Here is a 21660-nt window from a genome sequence, read left to right as displayed (position 1 = left end):
ATACCTGGACTCACTAGAAACCTAGAATATTTGAGATTAATATTTAACGAGCTCCTAACCTGGTCACCACATTTAAAAAAAAAACGCAAAGCACTCAACTATCGACTAGATATGCTTCGACTTCATCTAAATTCAAAAATACTAATAAAAAACAAGCTCCTTCTTTACACTACCCTTTTGAACCCAATATAAACTTACGGTATTATTATCTGGTCATCAGCAAAACCTTAAAATACCAAAACAATTCGGGCCTTTCAGTCCATATGCCTTTGTTTAACTCCATAATGACCACAAAGACTACTTAATAGAAACTGGCCTAGAACTGGCTCAAGAATTAATGTTTTTTTCATCTTATTTAGTGTCTCAAATTTGAGACTCCTTATTTATGTTATTCACTGACTGTTTTGCATTATTTTTTTTCTAAATACCTAACTAATTTACTTATTGTAAATATTTTATCAAAAATGTATTAATTTAAACAAAATCTGTTTAGTTTTAGTTTTTTAGTTAATTAAATATTTAGTTAGGTTTTTAATGGCCCGATGGAAATGGAGATGTTTCTATCGCTTGCTTACAAGCATTAAAAATTTAATTTTAAATTTGGCCGATAAAAATAATATTTTTTAGTTATTTCAGAAACTAGCACAGTATATTAAGTGGTTGATTAAAGAAGTATTATTAAAGAAGATCAAAATACACTTTATAAAATATAACAGGCGTAGCTAGTATTTAATTCAGAAAAGCGGTTTACAGTAGATTTTTGGAGAAGTTCATTAAATATAAAATAATTAACATTATGAAAAAACATTTAGATGTGAACGAATACTTAGAGAGAGTTAAACCACTCTAAATACGTTGTCGATAAATATATTATTTTATAAATTGCATTTTTAAATAATAGGTACATAGTTACATAAATATAAAATGTAACTCAGACATAGCCAATATAATATTATTTTTTAAATTAAGAAAAAACTTAACGATATTAACATAAAAGTATTCAAAAAGTTTAAAATTTTATAATTTTTTTTAAAAATATTAGCTTTTTTGGGGTTTTTCCAAAATTGTCTGCGAGAATAATTTGGTGGAAATCATTTAGTAATATTATCGTAATTAATAATTGTTTTAGTTATAGATTACTCTATACTTAATATGGCTAAACTATTTGATCTTTCTGATGACATAGTTGATTCTATTTAGGGTTTATAAGTGTCAAAAGTCGGTAGACCTTAGAATAATCCCAAAAAAGTTAAATATTTAGTAATTTCATAATGTTGTAAAATAACATAAACAATATTTTTTTTTTTAAAGAATAACTACAAAATTGCAATTTTCTTAAAAAATATTGAGTGTTCTACGTTGATGATTTGATCACCCTATACATCTTAAAATGGCGTTACGCCGTTTAGTTGCTACGAAAAATTATTGATTCCACCTGTAAGCGAAAAGCGGTTTTTTTATGGCCCAAAAAAACATGTTATTGGGAAACTTATGTGTACATTATGACTTAGGTTTGCTCGTGTCTAAAGAACCAACACGGGACGCTAAATATAAAGTATTAGGTGAACGCCATAAACAGTTGAAAAAAATACTATGATACAGAGAAAACATGATTTCCAGGAATTATATAAGGTCACTGAAAGTGATATAATATCTTTCAAATAAACGCATTAATGGTAGGAATACTAAATATCGATAAATACATTGTAAAGGCAAAAATGTGCACTGAAACCATTTAATAATAACAATGAAAAAGCTTGTCGAAAAGATAGAAAATATGAATTTAAATAAATAAAAATAAATTACTTTAAGTTGTTTACAATTGAAAACAAATAGTCAATTATAGATTACATTTTTCTTTCCACTTGCAATATCACTTCTAAACCGATAAACGGATTTTGTTGTTTAAGGTCTTATTAGAAACACCTTGACATGTACACGTGCAATAGAGAAATTCAGAACTTTATCTGGTAATAATTACCTGAAGTAATTTAGGTACCTGACATTTACCTTAAGTGATTATAGGAGGGAGGGGGAGGGCACTAGGGTTTTATACACCTCATAGACAATATTGAAAATATTTTAGTATTAGGGTGGGTACGATTAGGGTTGATCTTCTATCTATACAAATGCATTGTCATAGTTATCATTATATTATTTTAATAGACAATATAATGAAAATGTTTTCATTACATGTTGACTGTTGATTCAATCACACATAGCAACCTGAAAATTGACTACGGTCAAAGTGTCATTTTTCCCTATTTTCATGAGTTTTCTTCTAAATAAAAAAAAGTTTGACTTGAGATTTTTGAGAACATTTTATGAGGTCTTGAACCAAGCAAAATTTTAGTTATGGTTACATTAACGTTTTAGAAGTGATTTAAGTTTTAATAAATACTTATATATTGTGCTTGGAATATAAATACGGTATTAAAACCTGAAGATTTGTTTCTGGAATCAACTGATTTAGTATTCTATCAATTACGATTCAGAATTAAAAACTAAAGAAAAAAATGTTTCATTAATTTTTTAACAACCTAGCAGTAATTTTTACTCAGTTTGTAGACAGTGGTATTACTATTTCTATGCACCCGTTAAAATTAAAAACAGCTTAGGTATACAAAAATAATCTGTTTTTATTGAGAATTTTACCAATAACTAATGTAACAGAGATTTGTTTATTAATAAGTTAATAAATACTCATATAAATAATAATATATTTTTTTAATAAATGTATAATAAAAGAAACAAATGCAAAATTAATTGCGGCCAATTAATGTATTTGTGGTTAAAAACATCGTTCATAAACTATAATTCTAACAAATTTGTAATTCAAATTAATCGTCATCAATTATATTTTTTGCATGTAATAAGAGGACTTAAAAAATATATTATCTTAATCGTAATTTTGTACTTAAAAGCTATAAATTTGGCTTAGTTAATTTAACAAGGACTCGCTCTGATGCAGACATAGGACGATTTTTTGGTATTTCGTTGTTTCTCTTTACTAATATACCTACTAAATGTTATTCATGAATAATATAATATTTAGTTTAATTAAAAAATATAATAGAGAAGTAAAAACGATGAGAAGTACTATAAAATCCTAGTCCCCTCCCCAATACTCGCGTGAGGTAACGCTACCCGTTATGATATAACAAAGTAGACTGCTATAACATATTGTATAAGTTAACATTAATGTTATGGAAACGTTTTAAATTCAATTTAAACCATCAAATTCAGAGATAAGTTTTCTTGATTTGATTTTTTTTATTTTTTCCAAAATATTATTGAAACTAACACGTTAAAATAATTTGTTATTGACAAATATGAAAACTATAGATTAGATAACTTAATTAACACAAATTAATTTATTTTATATTATAATCACCTTTAATTAAAAAATAATCTCGTGTACTCAAATACAAAAGACCTAATATAATAGAAATATAAAACAAAATATATTAGTTGTCTAATTAGTTTATGCTCATTACCTATGATTTATGTTCTATGAAGTATCATAGAATAAATACAATTTTTTAAAAATATATTTTTTGTTAAAACAATCGAAATCCATAAGTAATCCATATTATGTATGTTTCAATTCTATTTTATTTTATTTATTCATTAATTTCTTTAAATTTGTATTTAAGACTTAAGTACCTACCTAGGTAAATTAAATATGATAATTTAATTATCATTGTAATATCTTTGATCCAATATATTTTTGTTTTATTTATATTGGCCATTTTTTATACTTATATAAATTATATTATATATTATACATCAATAAAATAATAATACTCTTTGTTTAAATATATTGTATTCAATTAATTTAAATGGTAGGTAACCAATAGATTTACCAATTCTTAGTGGTATTGGGAGGTGTTGCCCCCCCTTACACAAGGTATTTTTTTTAGTTTAAATAACTTTTTTTATGAGTAAAAGCCATTTGGGTTTTTTTTAGACCAAAAATCCAGACAAAATTTCGACTACATAGGATGGTTCAATTTCAAATCTGTAAAGAGATTCGAGTTCTTTGGCTAGTTTATTATGTTATGCAGGAAGCCCGATTTCAATAAAAAAAAATTCAGCTTCTTGTATTAAATAAATTAAATTTGCAATTTTTTAAATATTGATATTCGATTATATTATTTTACATAAAATAAGAATAAGGCAAACAAATCTGGCTATAATTTTTACAACAATCGAATAACAATAATAATACAAATAATTTGAAGTTGATTTTTATAAATTGATTTAAACGGCCTTTTAAATTTTTTTTACCCTAGGTATTTTAAATTCATATGAAATTTGGATATTCGTTAAAATAATATTTTTATCTTAATCTTTTTTTTAATAATTGCTTAAAATTTTGTTGAGTAAATTGTTTTTAAATAATCCCCCCTACATTTTTTGATTTGAAAAACAACGGTTTGGGAAATTTGAAACCGTCACGTGACCAATCTGAAAATGTATTACAATCGAAGGTGTACTCAACGAAAATCGGAAACACGTTAAATGCAAATGTATTGGATATGTATGCAAATCTCCCAAAGACATATAAAGGTATATAAAAACGAACACGACAATCATTTTCTGTCGTTACGATTTTGGCTAGATGGTAAACATCCAAAAGAAAAACAGCTCATCGCAAAACCAAATGGCAAGGGCCTACGTTAGATTGATAGGTACAAAATACAGTATTACTATTTACTCTGCACCGATGAAAAAAGCCAGAATAACAAGTCACTGTATGAGTAAAAAATAATTTATATTTCCACACATGTGTTACATGCGCAAGGGACACGATAAAAAAATAAAGAAGAAAACAAGTCGCCTATGGTCTTTATGGTTACTGCGCTAACACTAAAAAATAGTCCCAATGAAACGTTTAGAAAATTGTTGTTCTAAAAGTTTTCTGTGGAGGCAACAACACAGTCATGTCATGTAAAACAAACAGTCCGCTCTTTGGTAGAAATTTTTGTGTTTGTGCAGTGAACTGTAGTGTGAATGTCTTCGACATACATCAATATTTCAAAAAAATGTTTGATCCAAAACTATTTACTATAAAACTGCCTGTTATTGAGCATAAGAATCATTATGCAGTAGATTTCAGATAAAGTTGGTAGCCTTATTGATAACATATTAATACAATGACGAATATAAAATTGTTTATTTTGTTGTGGCTGATATTTTATACTCCATCGGTTAACAGCGAGAGCACAGAAAAGGTAAATATAATTTTTTCCAACAATTACTAACAATAATAATAATATTCGTATGGCGTATTTGACCGGGAGGGCTATAGCTACAATTATTACTTATACATATTTTGTAAATCATTTGTATTACATTTCGTACAGTAAACTAAACGTTTAACATGTACCTATGGTATTCCACTATTGTTAAATCTCTTAAATATAATTGTACCTTAAAAGTAACTAATTATTTTTAAAGTTTATCAAAAAATAAAACATTGTATGTATACAAAAATAGGATATGCTAAACTTTAAATTATATTATGACTAGACCAAATCTCATGAAAATCACTGTAAACCCATGACCACCCCGTCCTCACTGTACTGAATTTTTTTAAATAAGACTATGCTTGTTTTCGAATTTCGATGATAATCTACTATTAGTCTGGTAAGAAAATCTCTCTTAGAGATGTGAGAAAAAACACATAAGAGTACTAAAAAGAATATTAGGGTGGTACAAAAAAAAATGTTTTTTTTAATTATTTTTTGTTCTTCTTTTGAGAATATATTATTTGGATGAAAAGATAATTTTTGATATTTTTTTTTAGATTTTTAAACCCGTTTTTAGATGTGGTTCGGGTCAATTTTATATCAAAAGTTTTTTAACTTTTTTTTTTTGTTCAATAAAAAAATTCTTCAAAAAAAAAAAGAAATAAATGTTGATATTCACTTGATAAAAAATTACGAAATTGCTAATGCTACGGAAAAAAATAGATGGAAACTTTTGATATCTTGATAAAAAAAAATCACAAAACTATCCAAAAAAATTCTATCATATACTTCATTATATTACGAAAATATTACGATTTTTTCTACTTAACATTAAAATTTTAATCCTAATTTAGATTATTGATAATTATAATTTAACATTTATTTTTATTGTGTGTATTTAATTTAAATCAATTGGTCAAATTCTGTAAAATATATTTGTTTCATTTTGGAGATTCAATTTTTATTTAGTTGGCTAATAAAAAACGATATTTATCTGGAATTTCATCCGACCCATGTCCGTAAACCTCAATCATAAATGATTTTAGTCGTACAAATTTCGTTTTAAAATAAAATACCAAATTTAACCGTGGATAATATAAAAATTTGTTGACGGGTAAAAAGTTAAGTTCATCTTGATTAAGTGAATAATGGAAAAACTTGATTTTTTTCGTGAATTTATTTAACTATACATTTATTGGAATTATTCAGTTCTCTGACTTGTATCACGTTAATGATTGTTCGATTTATGTTGATCTCTAGTTTAAACGAATTAAAATTGTATTATCAGTTTTTATGTAACGACGTGTAATGATATGTGTAATTAAATTTCAGATCCTAAAACGCATTTTTAAAAATATTTTAACACATATCAATAATCATCAAGCTGTACATCAAGCCAATAGCATTACTTATACACAGTTTGTGAATTATGTGGGCAATGTCACAAATACCAGAGATGTAGTGCTGCGTGTGGTACCTCAACGTTTTTCTGTCGATGACATCAATACAAGTAAACATTAATTTTACTTCATTTATCATTAAAGAATAACTTTTAAGAAACTGTTTATATTATGGAGTTAACGTAAAATAGAAATGGTATTGTGTTGAGAAAAATTCCTCGCATTTAAAATTTTTTAGTCAGTTTTGCGGTGTTTAACTGCTGTTTGTATCGTAACAATTTAAATAAATTGTTGTTTCGTTTTTAAGTTAAAGAAAGTTTTTTTTTTGTTTCAGTTATGATAACGCAAGGAGAGTTTAATGAATTAATAACAGATATCTGCAAAGAACACCAGACATCAATAACAAGCTACGTAGACATTATAGAAAAAGCAATAGACTCAAAAACAATAGATACGATTTTAAAACCTTGTAAATTTGAAGAATGTTAATTTTCAACCTAATTAAATGTTTTTAAAAATACAGCTATTTTAATGTATTTTTTTAAATTGCTTTTAACTAAACTCTTCGGTGTTAATATTAGTGATGAAATTATGAAACTAATTAAGAATAGCTTGTGGGAAGCAATTAATAAAGTTTTAAAATCAAATTAAATGATGTTGTTTTGGTTTTTGGATGCATATTTTTTTACATGAAATGGTGTATACAATAGGTGACCGTTTGAACAAGTACACTAAACGTCACAATATTATCAAAGTACATTTTTTTTTCTTATTTCAATAAATAGTTTTAATAGCACAAGACAAATAAATGACACAACATGGAATATGTTATGAGTACGTTTCCGTGATAGAAACTAAATATACAATAACTGAACACAATAAGAACGATATTAGATATATATATAATACAATATTGCAATATTGGATGGAAATACCCAAAAGGTTTTATAGGGATTAGTAGAAACGATATCATATTAGTATCAATTAATTTTGTTTACAATATTTTGAAGTAATATATATTATATAATGTAGGTGTAAAAGTTAGTGTCCGTTAGAGTCACTTTTTATTGATATATATTATTATTTGTTTGGACTGTTAAGAAGTACATGTGTGTAAAGTTAAGTTAAAGTACAAAACTTAACATTAGATACAATAAACCAGAATAGTGGGGGTCACATCAAAAAATGTATTTATACTACTATATTCGGAAAGGATTCGACAACGTACTTATAGCAGTGTTCTTTACAACTTTGTTAGTAAAGTCCAATATATTATAGTGTTAATAAATTATTAGGTATGTCTGAGAGTAAAAATCCCTCGCAGATCTTCATCCAAGCTTAGTGGATTGTATAGATGTTATGCTACCGACGATAATAATATCAGGAACTCAGGCTAATGAATCTACATTAATAAACACAACTACCTATACAACGGAAACCACAAAAAATTCCAAAATAATAATAACAATATAATCTGATGGTGGATACTGATATTAATTGCTAATTGGGTACCGATTATTCCTATCTCTGTCAAACTCATGACCGACATAGCAGTTTAAACGTAAATGTCGTCCGCAGTAACGATCGATCAACTAATGCTATAAGGAATCTTAAAACAGATTTGAATTCAAATACAAATAAATCATCAACAACAAATTGTGTACATTTTAAAACAGTAATTTAATTAATTAATTTAAGTCATTTAATATTTTTAAGACTAAATTGAGTACACAAAATGGTATTAATACAAAAACATAGTATTATAGGTGAATACCATAACAATAATTCAGTGTAACATTATTAAAAGTAATGATAGGTTGATATATTGAGTATAATAAGTTTTCTGATGTGTCAACCAATAGCCATTGATTTTTTTCTCTGTCATATCTTTCACAATGAAGTTCTCCTCCATTATTCACAAACACGTATAAGTCGTTTTTCAAGATACCAACACCTAAGTTTTATAATGTTTATTAATAAAAAAAATGTAATTTATACTTAATTAAATAAATACAGACTTGCGCAACCCAATTTAAAATCCATGGTCATGTTAGGCATTTCATCAAATTTGAAATTTTGTAAGTCGAACTACATAACTCGTTGTACACATGATTCATCAGCACTACCACCAATGAGATAAATGACGTTATCTATTCTTGATAAACTCATACCCAAATTACACTTGGGCATTGGTTTAAGTTGTTGCCAGTGTTTATTTTCAATATCATAGCATTCTACAGTTGCAAGAGAATCACGTTTAGAAATACTTTGTTCATTACGTCCACCAAACTACACAAAACCATAAAACTTGATTAAAATGCTTACAAACCATAATAGCTTGTTAAAAGAATATTTTACAATTTTTTTCTTATACAAATTAATAAAATATGAGTAGAAACTTGTCTAATAGTTGGGCATGGTATTTATGGTTAAATTGTGTTTACTTACAACATATAATTTATTATTAAATACTGCAGCACTACACTCGCAGCGAGCAGTGGGCATTGGTTCAGTAATTTCGGTCCATACTTTTGAATTTGTATTCTACAGAATTCGAACTTTTCCAATTTGAGTAATCACAGCCTCCCACCTATATCATACGAATAAAATATATATATTTTCTTGTATACAATGTGTATTTGTTATGTTAACTACAATCAAATTAATACTTACGACATATATGTACTGTTTGTAAGTACAAACACCAAATGCTCTTCGTGGTCGGTTCAATGGCCTTGTAGAAACCCATTGTTTTGATTCTGACTTAAGATCAAGCTCGTCTACAAGATTGGTCAATCTACCAGACTCGTTTAAACCACCAATGGCAAGTATTATCCCATTTTCAGAGACTACCATCGTTTTATCTTTACGGGGAGGCAAAAAAAATAAATGCTCGCTTGATTTCCATCTTAAGTCATTATCGTTTCTAATATCCATATACTTCACAGAGGAACCGCCACTGGTTAAATCACCATTAATTGCAAAAATAATCTGAATACACATATATACAAATGTCAGGTGATATAAGCACAAATCTAGTACATTTTGTACCTGTACCATGTAAAAATTTAGTTTTAAAATATCTACATACATTTGATGATCCAATTTGAGTACATCTTCCAAGAGTAACTGGTGGTTTTGATTTGATGTAAGTTTTGGTGATATTGTCTAATATTCCTCTCATAACTAATAAGCATAACAATAATAATGTTTATTTAAAAGACACCTCAATAATATATATCACCTATAGGCGCTATTGTATGGACAAGTAAAGGGCAACAATTTAGATTGAATGCACCCTCGATTGAAATATCAACAGTATATACGTACCATTAGTATTATTTCCCACTAATGGATGATTATAAATCCTTTGTAGTCCTTTTTTTGAAATTGAAGGTAAACGTAAATATTTCATAAAATTCGGTAAAAAGCCATTACGTTCATCTGTGTTATATCGTATCCAATCAACGATAAAATCAAATATCTATAAAAAAAAAAAATCTTAACTTAATATTAAATAATTGTAATAGGACCAACATTCAAATAAGTAATTTTTTTATTCCCTTTTCAGTTACAATAATTATACCTTTTCCTCAGAATCAATTACTAAATCATCACGTGCAATAAACTCGACAACATCATCAAACTCAAAGTCATAAAGTGTTTCTAACGCTTGATTCAATGTCACAATTATACTAAAAAAAATATTTTTTTATTATTTGATAATTTAAATAATGTTGCGATCATATGTCGCACCAGATTACTCACTAGAAATATTTTAAAAAATATGACCAACAAAAATTGTAAATATTTTTGTCTGATATTAATTTGGACTTTTTCATAAAACGCACACAATTTGTAGGATTTATGTTTTCTTTAATATATTTGCAACACAATTTTCTTATACTACTTACATCAAACATTTCGGCAGCCATCAATAGTTTTTAAAAAAAGAATAATATTTTTAGGTAAATAACAATAGAATTATAACAATATATTTTATAAACTGTACATCCTATTGCGTGTTTTCTACCTCGCAATTGTTTTCTTTAACATCCAGTTTATAAGTATATGCAAATTTGACCACCAATTCTAAAATTGTAGAGTCTATTTCTTTTATAAGAATCTCATTTTCGTTTTTCTCTTTAAATTGTCCGCTGAACATTGTATAAAATACATGACTCGCAGAGGCCAATATATTTCTGTGTGCTTCTATTTTTAAGCCTTCATTGGTAACTAAGGTTACATCACAAAGTTCTTTGTCCCTAAAAAAAAGGAATCCGTATTAATGTATTTATTTTCATTAGTAGTTATAAATAACTATATGATTTTATTATTAAAAAACTTGAAATAGCCAAAGTGAAATCAAAGATCTGAATAATAAGATTTTAAAATTCAATTAATACCATTTGTTTTTTTAATTTACAAATAAAGTACATTTTAAATAATTTATCCACCTAATGTAATAATAGTAAAAGTATTTAAAAGGACGCCACACCGCCCATTTTTAAGGAGTAAAGTATAGGCAATTTTTTACAAAATCTTAACCTAAAGGTTAAACTGTGATGTGTAACTATGAGTTCAGTAGTTAGGACTCTTTTTTAGTAGTTAAATTATTTATCACAGCATCCTTGACAGAGATTTAAAAAAAAGGGAGATGGTAGAACACAGACAATGTTGTTGTCTATATTATGTGAAAATTTGGTTTCTTAGTTTTCATTACAGTCTTTACAGCCTTTGTAAAATTAATCCGCGCAAGGCGGGTTTTTTGAAGAAAATAACGGATTATTTTTAACCCAAAATTTAAAAAAAAATGTTTATATACATATATATAATGTGTGATAATTTTATCATAAACCACTCAATATCTCACAGGGTTTAATAAGAAATTTAGTTTTTTTTTTAATAATGTGTTTAAACAAAGTGATCTTAATGTTTCACAAGTTTCTTTGTTTTCTACTTACAAATTTTGAAACTTAAATGGTAATGCATACATTTTATTAACTTTTTAAATTGAGAACAATGTACTAAAAATTTTGACTAGTCAATGATTTTGACCACCCGCACTTCCCCTGTTAATTTAAAAAGATAATGAAATCATAGCATTACTATTTAAGTTTCAAAAGTAGCCATAAAAAAAAAGAGATTGGGAGGAACAAAAAAAATTGTGAATAATTAAGATCACATTGTATAAAAACTAGGAATGGGCCGATACTAGAATTACTAAATACTAATTTCTTATTAAACCATATGAGATATTGAACGGTTCACGATAAAATGATCATCTTCTATATATTACTGTAAAAAGTGCAAACCTACACCCCAGGACTTTGCTATATTATATAAAAGGCCACAATTAAAATACAAACGTTAACGGTAATAAATAATAATTGTACAAAACTAATCATTTAATGACTTACTTATAGAATTGATACATTTTTTCGAAGTGTTCTTGCATACTAACTTCCATAATTGTTTGGCTTGTACAGTATAGATTATAAATGTACCGTTTCTGTGTTTGATTGTTTACCAATTGTAAAATGACATAACCTATAACATATATAAGATACAAAATACAATTTATTTTCTATAAAAAAGACGAGGTAAAATAAAAAGTTTACAAACAAACACAACAAATAGTCTGAATTTTAATTTATTTAAATTAGATGCATAACACAAAACTACAAGTATGACTTGTAGGTATGATGCTAACACGATAAAGATTAAAGCTAGACGATAGACCATTTTGCCGACTAGATTAATTTACAGTGGCGTTGATCCCGTGTCACTCGACTCAACTCTGAGTAAATAATAAGTAATAAGCAAACACATAATATAGGCTATGATTCCATTTATTTACAATCAGTGTTCTAAGTCAGTGGAAGACAGCAAACACGGTAATAGTGTAAATAAATTCGAAATACAAAACGGTAGGTACTCACGCAACGTAGAACCGTAAACCACTGTCCAGGGCTGTCACTTACAATTTATAATACCTTAACTACTGGCACGACAATCAAACTCAATTGTAACGCAAATTGAAACGAAATAATATGTTAGATATTATCACAGAATTCGACCAAGTCATTAAATCTAAAGGTTTTCGCAAATCGGAACCAACTCACCCGTAGCAACAATAATAAAGACAAATTGTTCCTATGGCGATACATTTAATTTAACCAGTGTTGCCAGCTGCGCATTCAATAAATATGCGGCTTCTACCGAAAAAATATGCTTTAACCATTTTAACATTTTTATCATAAATCATAGTTATCACTTATCATCTTTCGAGTTTCGAGTTCCCGCCAAAATTTTAGTTTTCAATGTTCAAGTTACATCAAATCATTTATCATTCAATTGAATACCATAAGTTACTAATGTTAAATTATAAAAACATGTATGTTATAAATTATAATCCTCGAAATTCAAATTAGGGCTATATCATTAACAAACATGCTACGAGTAGAATTATTTTTTTTATAGACTAATAGAAAGATTAAATGGTCAAAATATTTTTAATCTTTATTATCGTCCACCAGTTAATAGGCTTATCAATTATCAGTTTTCACACTAAACACAGTGTGAACCACGGACTATAATACAGGACTGGAAACGACACTCATATCAATGGAACCAAAGTACAACGCTTGCTAGTACAAAGACGCTCTTAACGCCATCTATAGATCAGTCAGTAATTGCACACAAAAATACTAAACAAAACAAGTTTAATATCTTAAGGCAAAATTAAGAGAGCGTTACCTGCCATTGTTATTAAGGTCAATGGTAAACGTAAATTTTCGCAAAATCTTAATTTCGATTTCAAACTAAAGTATAAAAAAAATTATTCCATCCAACGGCAGTGTCTAATTATTAAGGCATATAATAATTATTATACTGCTTTTCATATTTTTATGATGACTGAATAATTTATCAGTCCCAGTTCTCTTGTACGTTATTATTTAATAGGTTATATTGGTTATTTTTTAAAATTATGGTCCTAGAAAAAAAAATGTACTAAAATATTCTCTATTATTCGTTAAAAAGCATATTTTATTTGTAGCATTTTGATTTTTCTTACAATGCACCATACTGCTTATAATGTTTTTGGATTTTGGGGTTTATCATCAAAACCGTATATTATTGTACATTTTTCTCAGTTTGCTACATGAAGTGTAAACAGATATTTTATATAGGTTTAAATTGAATTTGTATTGAATTTCTGTTAAAACGAAATTTTTTTTTGTGTTTTCTGCTGTTGTCGTCGTTGTAAGTGTTCTTATTTGTACAAATGTTTCAAATATGAAAATATTTCACAGAAAAACAATTTTTTTTCCCGTTTGATATACATACTACATTAGTCTTTATAACATTATGCATATTGTTGTTTTCAAATTTCCACGGTATTTTTTGTCCTAGAAAATTATCTTTCTGTTAGAATACAAAACCAATTTTACATATAATATATTTTTACTGCACTTTCGTTACATCTTAGGTAACATCTTTGTACATCTATGACAAATGTTACTTTAGGTCCAATTTTAATTCCAAAAAATAACGTTAAAAAAAAAAACAAATACTTAAAGAAAAATGTTCCATCACTATCAGGAATAAAGATTAATGAATTCAATAGGTATTTAATATTTTTCAAAACAAACATGCTTAATTTAAAAGTTAATTCAATATAACATATTTCAGTACTTATTTATTAAAATTAAATGTATTAAATATATAGATATAATTTTTTTTTAATGAGCTAGCACAGTGAGGTCTGAGCAAATTAGGGTGTGAGAGATCACAAGTCTTCCATAACTATTATAACCAAATGTCATAAATCACTAGCAAATAAACTATCAGTTAATATAGTACTATCATAGTTTTTTCCCATATAGAAGTTGTTTGTACTATCAGTTTATTTAGATTCTCTTTAGTTTTAGTGACATTTATCATAACATAACAAAGTGAATTATACATGGAACTACTCAGTATTAATTATACTTTTATTTGTACAAACAAGTAAAACTGAATGTTAACGTTTTACAAAAAGTCATGGTCATGACTGGCATAGTATTATATCAATTTCTATCTATTTAGATCCACTTTATATTGACATGATCAGATGAACAATATGTCCATTTAAACACGATAAAACCAATGACCTGCTATTGATACAGTGACTTAATTATTTACCAATCAGTTATATTTTTCGGGTTTTCTCGGTTCTTAGGACAAAGGAGTTGCCTCTTTTTTTCTTATAACCGACTAAAGTACCAGCTGCATATGATTTCGGATGTTTGGAGGTGCTACAACAAAAAAACACAAATTCTGACAAATTCAATACCTCTCCACTATCGCATCGATGATAAGAAATAAATACGCTCAAATTATTGTTGAATTTAATAAAATCATTTTATTGTGTTCAATTAAATAATATTATGTTACACTCAGATTATAATGAATTGAATTATTTTATTTTATTGTTGTAAATATTAATTGTTATGTTAAATATTTTCCAGTTATTGTTTTAGCCCGAATTTTCGCACTTCTTTGTTGTGACCGGACTTGAAAACGTGTTATACTAACGTTGTAAGCGTTAGCCTTAATTCCGGAAACACAGTGTCTAAAAACCAATTGATTTTTCCATCGAGTCGATTCTCAATAGCTTCACGCGAATTTTCGAGAACCTCTTTCTGTGTGCTTTCGGACGGTACTACGCAAGACGTCCGACTGTATGTGTCGAGTTCGTTTTCAATTTTTAACAACTTGTCTAGGATAATTGACATTTGCTCAAGTAACTTGTCATCTAAATACACGGTTACTGTCTTCTTAACAACATAAAAATTTATCTCATGGAAAATTAGTATTTCAAGATAACTCTTGTAGAAGATTAGAATTTTCACGAAGTGCAAGTCCGAGGTCTGAGGGGATAATCGTTGAACATACAAAACGGCGTCTTTCATGTACCCTATAACCGGATAGCTCTTTTTGACCGTTTGCACGAATGATTTGAGAAAGACAAATTTGTCTTTGGCGCTGCCCGAGTCGAATAATCGTGCTATAGCCTTGTTGTACGACAGTAACTGTTTTAGTATTTCAACGTAGTAACAGCTCATCAAATCGTAGACGTGACGGACTTTCCGGTCTACATTAGCCTCGTCGATTTCCGTGGCCAAAAGGTCTTTAACGCCGTATTCCCTGGAGTCCACCCTAATGCTCAAGTCGCCCAAGTGACGTGACCAGGCGCCAGTGTTTGTAAACAACAGATTTGTTTGCATAACTCGTTTTGCAGAGTCATGATTTTCGATCAATACAGTAGCGTTTAATTGCGCGTTGAAATCGAAACCTAGCAGAGTGTAATTCAATATCAATAACTCGTCTATTGCGTAGTTGGCCATAGTGTATATTTTTTCAACTTGGTAGACGATGTTTTGCGTTTCGCAACATATTACGTGTATTTTATCTTTGACCCAGCTGTACGTGGAACTGCCGAATTTCTGTTCTTTTAAATGCGCCTTCGGACCACAGCGGTTCTGGAAAAATTCAATAGCGCTCGTTCTTAGATCGTCCAGCTCATCGAATGTTAATTGTAAACGATTTTTGTATCGGAATTGGTTTTTGTCATTTTTTTTGAGTTCTTCATACAATTTGCCGAACCTTGTCAGCAAATGAAGGAAAACGTCGTCGTCGAACGCGGTTTGCTGAGATAACGAAGTCAAAAATAATAGTGCACTTTGCATGCGCGACACTAAAATTTCTGGATCTAATAGGTGCATAAACTTTTGCAGACAATCCCGTTTGCCGGGACTCGTAAAATCGTAAAATCCGTTGCATGTTTTGCCAAGGGCGTACAAATACTTTTCGTACGTTAGATAGACAATAGTGTACTGACAACTCAGGAAGCGACGGGCTTGCCAGATTTTAGCATCTACGTTTGTCACCGTTACCGTATCCCGTAATCCGAGCACATCTATCCCTTTGTACCGTCCACTGTCGTCGAGGATTTCCAGTGGACTCAAACCTAGCCACGACGGATGACTAAAGAGTTTGGCTATCTGGTGCACAGGGTCTGCCGCGGTGGATTCGAATAGCAGCGTACTGTTGCACAACACGAGAAACGCCAAACCGTTTAAAACGCATCGAGCTGTCATATTTATTTTTTCGCTTATTGAATGGCCTACAAGAACGGACTCCGAACGAACTACTAAAAACCCAAAGATCCGGTTAGCTGTTTACTAGATGTGAAAAGTTGTACATGTCGTATAGGTATAGGCGCACGTCAACAGTTTATCAAACAGCGAACACAAATGATATTTGCTAAAACGAAAAGTGTATGCGGTATGTAATGTCAATAAGCATGTTTTCCGAGTAAATGGTTTTCGACAAAGCGATTTAAGAATATATTTATATGTACATACAATTTTTTTTTTTTGAGATTTATAAGACAACGTTATAGATATCGCCAATTCATGTGCAACTTTCACGTAGGTTAACCCTTTGGGATGCAGCATTTATCATGTTTGATGATTTCTTCATAAATTATACTCTACCACGTCCCTTTGCTCTTTCTACATTTTTTAAGTACAAAACATTTGCAATCTAAAACCGGATGACCTATTTAAAACAAAAACCACTTGGAATTTAAAAGAAACAGCAAAAAACGAAGAGGTGTTGGACAGAGTAATGGTTAAAGTAATTTTTTAGCTTCGACGCGGGCTGTATTTTTAAAAGTATGCGTTTTTATTACTGTTTTATGGGCTCACGATATCTTTTGAATCAATAAACCGATTTCTTGGTGTAGCAACTCTATTGATTACAATTCATATCTAAAAGGTATTTCGTTGGGGCAAAAATTAAAAAAAATCACCCCTTCCCCTTCAAAATTGAGAAAAACACCGAAAAAATGTACATATTTTTTAACTTAAAATTAAGACGCTCTGTGACTTTTTGAAAAATTAGTTCCAAATTTCCATGGAACATTCTTTTATCATAGTTATACAGAGAAACACTGACAAACCCAACAAATATTATAAATCCTTTCCTCTAGAAGAGATAGAAATTGCTCATCTTTCTTCACTTGTCGAGTGGGCAATCACTGCACTTGTTTTTAAAAAGCTTTTTCATGACTGTAACCGTCAAGAGAAAAGTGATAAGAGTTTGGAGATAAGTGATAAGATATGTGATAAAACAAAAGCAATAACAGATAATATATCCAATGTTTTTTTGTACAATTTTAATACTAAACAAGTGACCATTTTGTGGCGAAACTACCCTTTCTTCAAAAATCAATGCTCGGGTAAATAAATTCTGATTTTTATATGACATTCTTTTTAGATGTTATTTTGTCTCTTTGAGATTATGCAAAATGTTGATACAGGCTATAACGGTAGAAGACTCATATACAATTGTAACTTGAACACAGCCAAAATAATAAAATCGGGTGAAAATATAGTAATCAAGTTTAAAAACTTATTATTGCAAAACAATATATTTTGAATTTGCCAGTCAGCAGTTTATTATGAATTTGTGAAATATATGTTTTTGGTTTAGTAATAGTTTAAACAATTTACATTTGTACATTTATATTTATTTACAATCTGTATTTATAACTGTATATTTCTGCAATTTGGATTGTTGTCATTGGATTTTTTCTGTGGAAAACAAACCTTATTAATTCATAGCTTAAATAGAATTAATTTTTATAATGTTACCTAGGTTATAAAAAACAATGTAAACTAATTGTGTTTTGTATTTTCATAAGTTCTTTAAGGAATGGTATTTTATAATATAAGAACTAGGGCGCCATTCTTAGGGGGGCGCCGAAATTGCTTTTTACAAATTTACACATTTTTGTCAGTAATATTATGTTTTGAAAATATAAAATACTTATAATTTACCTAATACGGAAATATTAATAGTTATGGTTATTTCGTTTAGCCATAGATTAAAATAATATAAGTTTATTTTAAGTATAGATCAGATTTTGATAAAAGCAAAAGCAATAGCAGAAGAATTAGGGGTAGATTCTGAAATAAGAGTGAAATTACACGACAACAAATAATATACAAGTTGAGCATAATATATAATTTTTTGTTGTATGAAAAAGGCGCCAGTTGGCATTTGGCCTCAGGCGTCATTTAGCTTTGCGCCGGCCCCGATAAGAACTATCATGACGATGAGGACAAGAATTACAAACACTTTTGACAGACTGTAATGGCATATTGTTTAACAAACATCTATGGCCACTTTTAGAAAGTTCTAAACACGATACAAAACGTTATTATACTAAATCAATATTATATTTGAAAATGAATAACAAAATATAACATTTTTATATATAATGAAAATAATAATAATATAATTAAAACGGTAATATTAGAGGATATTTTTGCGTGTTTCCGGGCAAATCGGGTAATTTCATCCTGCACGGATGTTATTTTCAGATATATGATGTCGTTTTTATCATACCGATTTGCTACAACAATGGTACGAAGAGCGACGTTCTGGCAACGTTGGATGATTTCGATATTAGACTTACTGGCGCAACCCCACAGTTTAATACCATAGATCCAAATCGGTTTAACGATCGATACATACAGGAGACGTTTGCTAGTTAGGTCTAGATCGGAGCGTCACCCAACTAGCCGTTACAGTTTGCGCATTTTTCTTTAATTTTCTACTTTTTCTGGCGTACATGATGTTTCCAGTAAGTCGCGAGTCAAGGTGCATTCCCAGATATTTTGCTGAATCATTTTGTGGGATTATCTGTTGATTGAGCGTGACTGGGATGTATGCGGTTTCACGTAGCGTGTAGTTGATGCTCTGTTATTACAATTGCGAAATATCAATATAATATAATACTACTCTAATTAACACTAAATATTTCAGGGGTTCAAAACCCCCCCCCCCCTTCCGCTTAAATGGAAGTAGGGTTTTAGACACTACTTACATAAATTTCCCATTAACTTACAAAATAAGTACGAAAGTTTACACCCTACGTTCTTTACAATTATGGCACTCGGCAATTTCTGGTTTATACTGACGAGTAGTACTCTTATATCTACATAATGCATATATAGTTAGAATTATGATACAAAAAATTTGAATGTATAAAAGTGGAATGTGGGTATTTGGGGTAAAAGGTTGGTATGATTCAGTAAGTTTCGATTCAAGATTGATAAGATCCTTTGAATCAGCAGCTAGTTGATTCAGATCTTTAATAAAGTTATTTTCTTTTAAAGGTTCTGGTTGATATTTATCAGTGGTCTTAGTTATATTAGAGTTTAAGTTAAGAAGAGGATTTTCTGGTACGAAGTTCTGAAAGAATTTGGTAATCATGGTTTGGGATGGCAATAAGACTGAAGTGTCGGTATTAACCATACAAGTATTATCCATTGTTATTTTGCCAACGGCATTGATAGTAAACATATTCTGTAAACTACCACACTTGAGTGTTATATGAGTTTGCATTGGGGTTACAAATATCCATGAGTTTTGGGTTTCTAATTTGTGATGTACAGGAATGTACAATTTCCGGTATTTAAGATTACTATTTAAGTATTGGATAATTTGGCTTAAAATAAAGATTCACATCACAATTGTTAGTTTTTAAATGGCGATATAGAGCCTTAGAGTACTTATACAATTTAAAAGCATTTAAATCATAACAGTTTGAAAGTTGGAGGTCTGATAAAGTAAAGTAATAGTCATTGTTTCTACTTAAAGCTAAATACATAGATTCTGGTACAATAAAAATAGACTCTTGTTTCCCTTGCGGTATAGACAAAGAGATTGGATGATATAAATTAAAATCTAAATTAGATAATAGAGGTATCCTTAAATTAAAGATAAAAATAGAATTTATATAAACTACATCAATAGTAGTTATCTTGAACAAATCAGTTAGACTGGTGGTATGAATGGAGACAGTGAGTTCGAGATTTGATGATAAGCTAAGACGAATTTCTCGGAGTTCACGAAGTAGGATATTAGGGGGAAGAATACTGGAATGTAAATGACCACCTAGTGCAGAATTAACAACTGTAAGGAGATTCTGAGTTTCTCAACTGTACTGACTCAGTAGAATAGTTATGATGGCTGTCTGTTCGGCTATAGTAGAAATGAATTCTACTGTATTGATCCTGACAGTATTCGATCGACTTTGGGATAATAGTTTCTGCATGTTCCGAGAGATATTCTGTTGTACTTGATCCAAATGAAGTGTTGCATTATATGTATGATGAACTACGGATAAAATATTCAGCATCTTGATCAGAACGTACTCCGAATAAGACGTTGGATATCCTACCAACGAAATTTTCTAAACCCCTCTTCTGTCGAGAGTATTGAGTGGTGTGATTTCCTTCTAGATTCAACATAGAATGAAGTGTCATATGATTGAATTCTATTTCATTCAAAAAAGGTAGAGTAATTTGAATGAATTGAGAACAGCTTAAAGACAGCAAAAGACAGCTCCTCGTGTCTTTTGAATTTTCTGATGCTACTCGATTATGACGTAAGGTTTGACTATAGTATCCCACAAGCATTGAATAACGATGATGATAAGTGGACATATCCATATAAGAAACAAGTCGCCACATAGTCTGGGAGATATTCTTAGATATTCTGTAACAAACGATAGAGGAAGTTTGTCATTAAAGTCAGTTGTTATTCATGGAAAAGTTTAACCAGATTTTTATGAAGAGTTTGCCATTATTATTTATGATGATGTTAACAGACTCCAGTATTTCAAAAGGGCCTAACCATTTAGGAGCTAGTTTCCCTTTACTGGTTTTTTCCTGTACTAAGAATCTGTCACCTATATGTAAAGTGGGAAGGAATTGGGATTGATCGTAGGAAGTTTTGGATTTTTGCTTCTTTTGTAACAATCTTTTTCTAGCGAGGTTATGAGTTTCTTGCATGTTTTTCTTCAACTCAAATTGATAATCTGTATAATTGTTTTGAGGTTCTGGATCTCGGGTAAATGATGTTGGGACTTGAGCTTCATATCC

General features: G+C 29.2%; 1 long non-coding RNA gene across 1 annotated transcript; it reads right to left on the bottom strand.

The window, feature by feature from the left end:
* Nucleotides 1-8336: 8336 nt before the first annotated feature.
* LOC126847862 (uncharacterized) lies at nucleotides 8337-9640 on the bottom strand. Its single transcript, XR_007687143.1, has 4 exons — nucleotides 9329-9640; nucleotides 9104-9245; nucleotides 8674-8944; nucleotides 8337-8609 (listed from the first exon to the last, which is right to left on the bottom strand). It is a non-coding gene; the product is annotated as an uncharacterized LOC126847862 (long non-coding RNA).
* Between the last annotated feature and the right edge of the window lie 12020 nt (nucleotides 9641-21660).

This window comes from Adelges cooleyi, unplaced genomic scaffold (genome assembly GCF_023614345.1).
Source record: "Adelges cooleyi isolate 19-005CV unplaced genomic scaffold, UGA_ACOO_1.1 ACOO_flye_CR_arks_rails_tigmint_CR_PRNA_123, whole genome shotgun sequence".
Lineage (NCBI taxonomy): Eukaryota > Metazoa > Arthropoda > Insecta > Hemiptera > Adelgidae > Adelges > Adelges cooleyi.
Note: the sequence above shows the minus strand (reverse complement) of the source record. Positions and strands in the feature narration are given on the sequence as shown.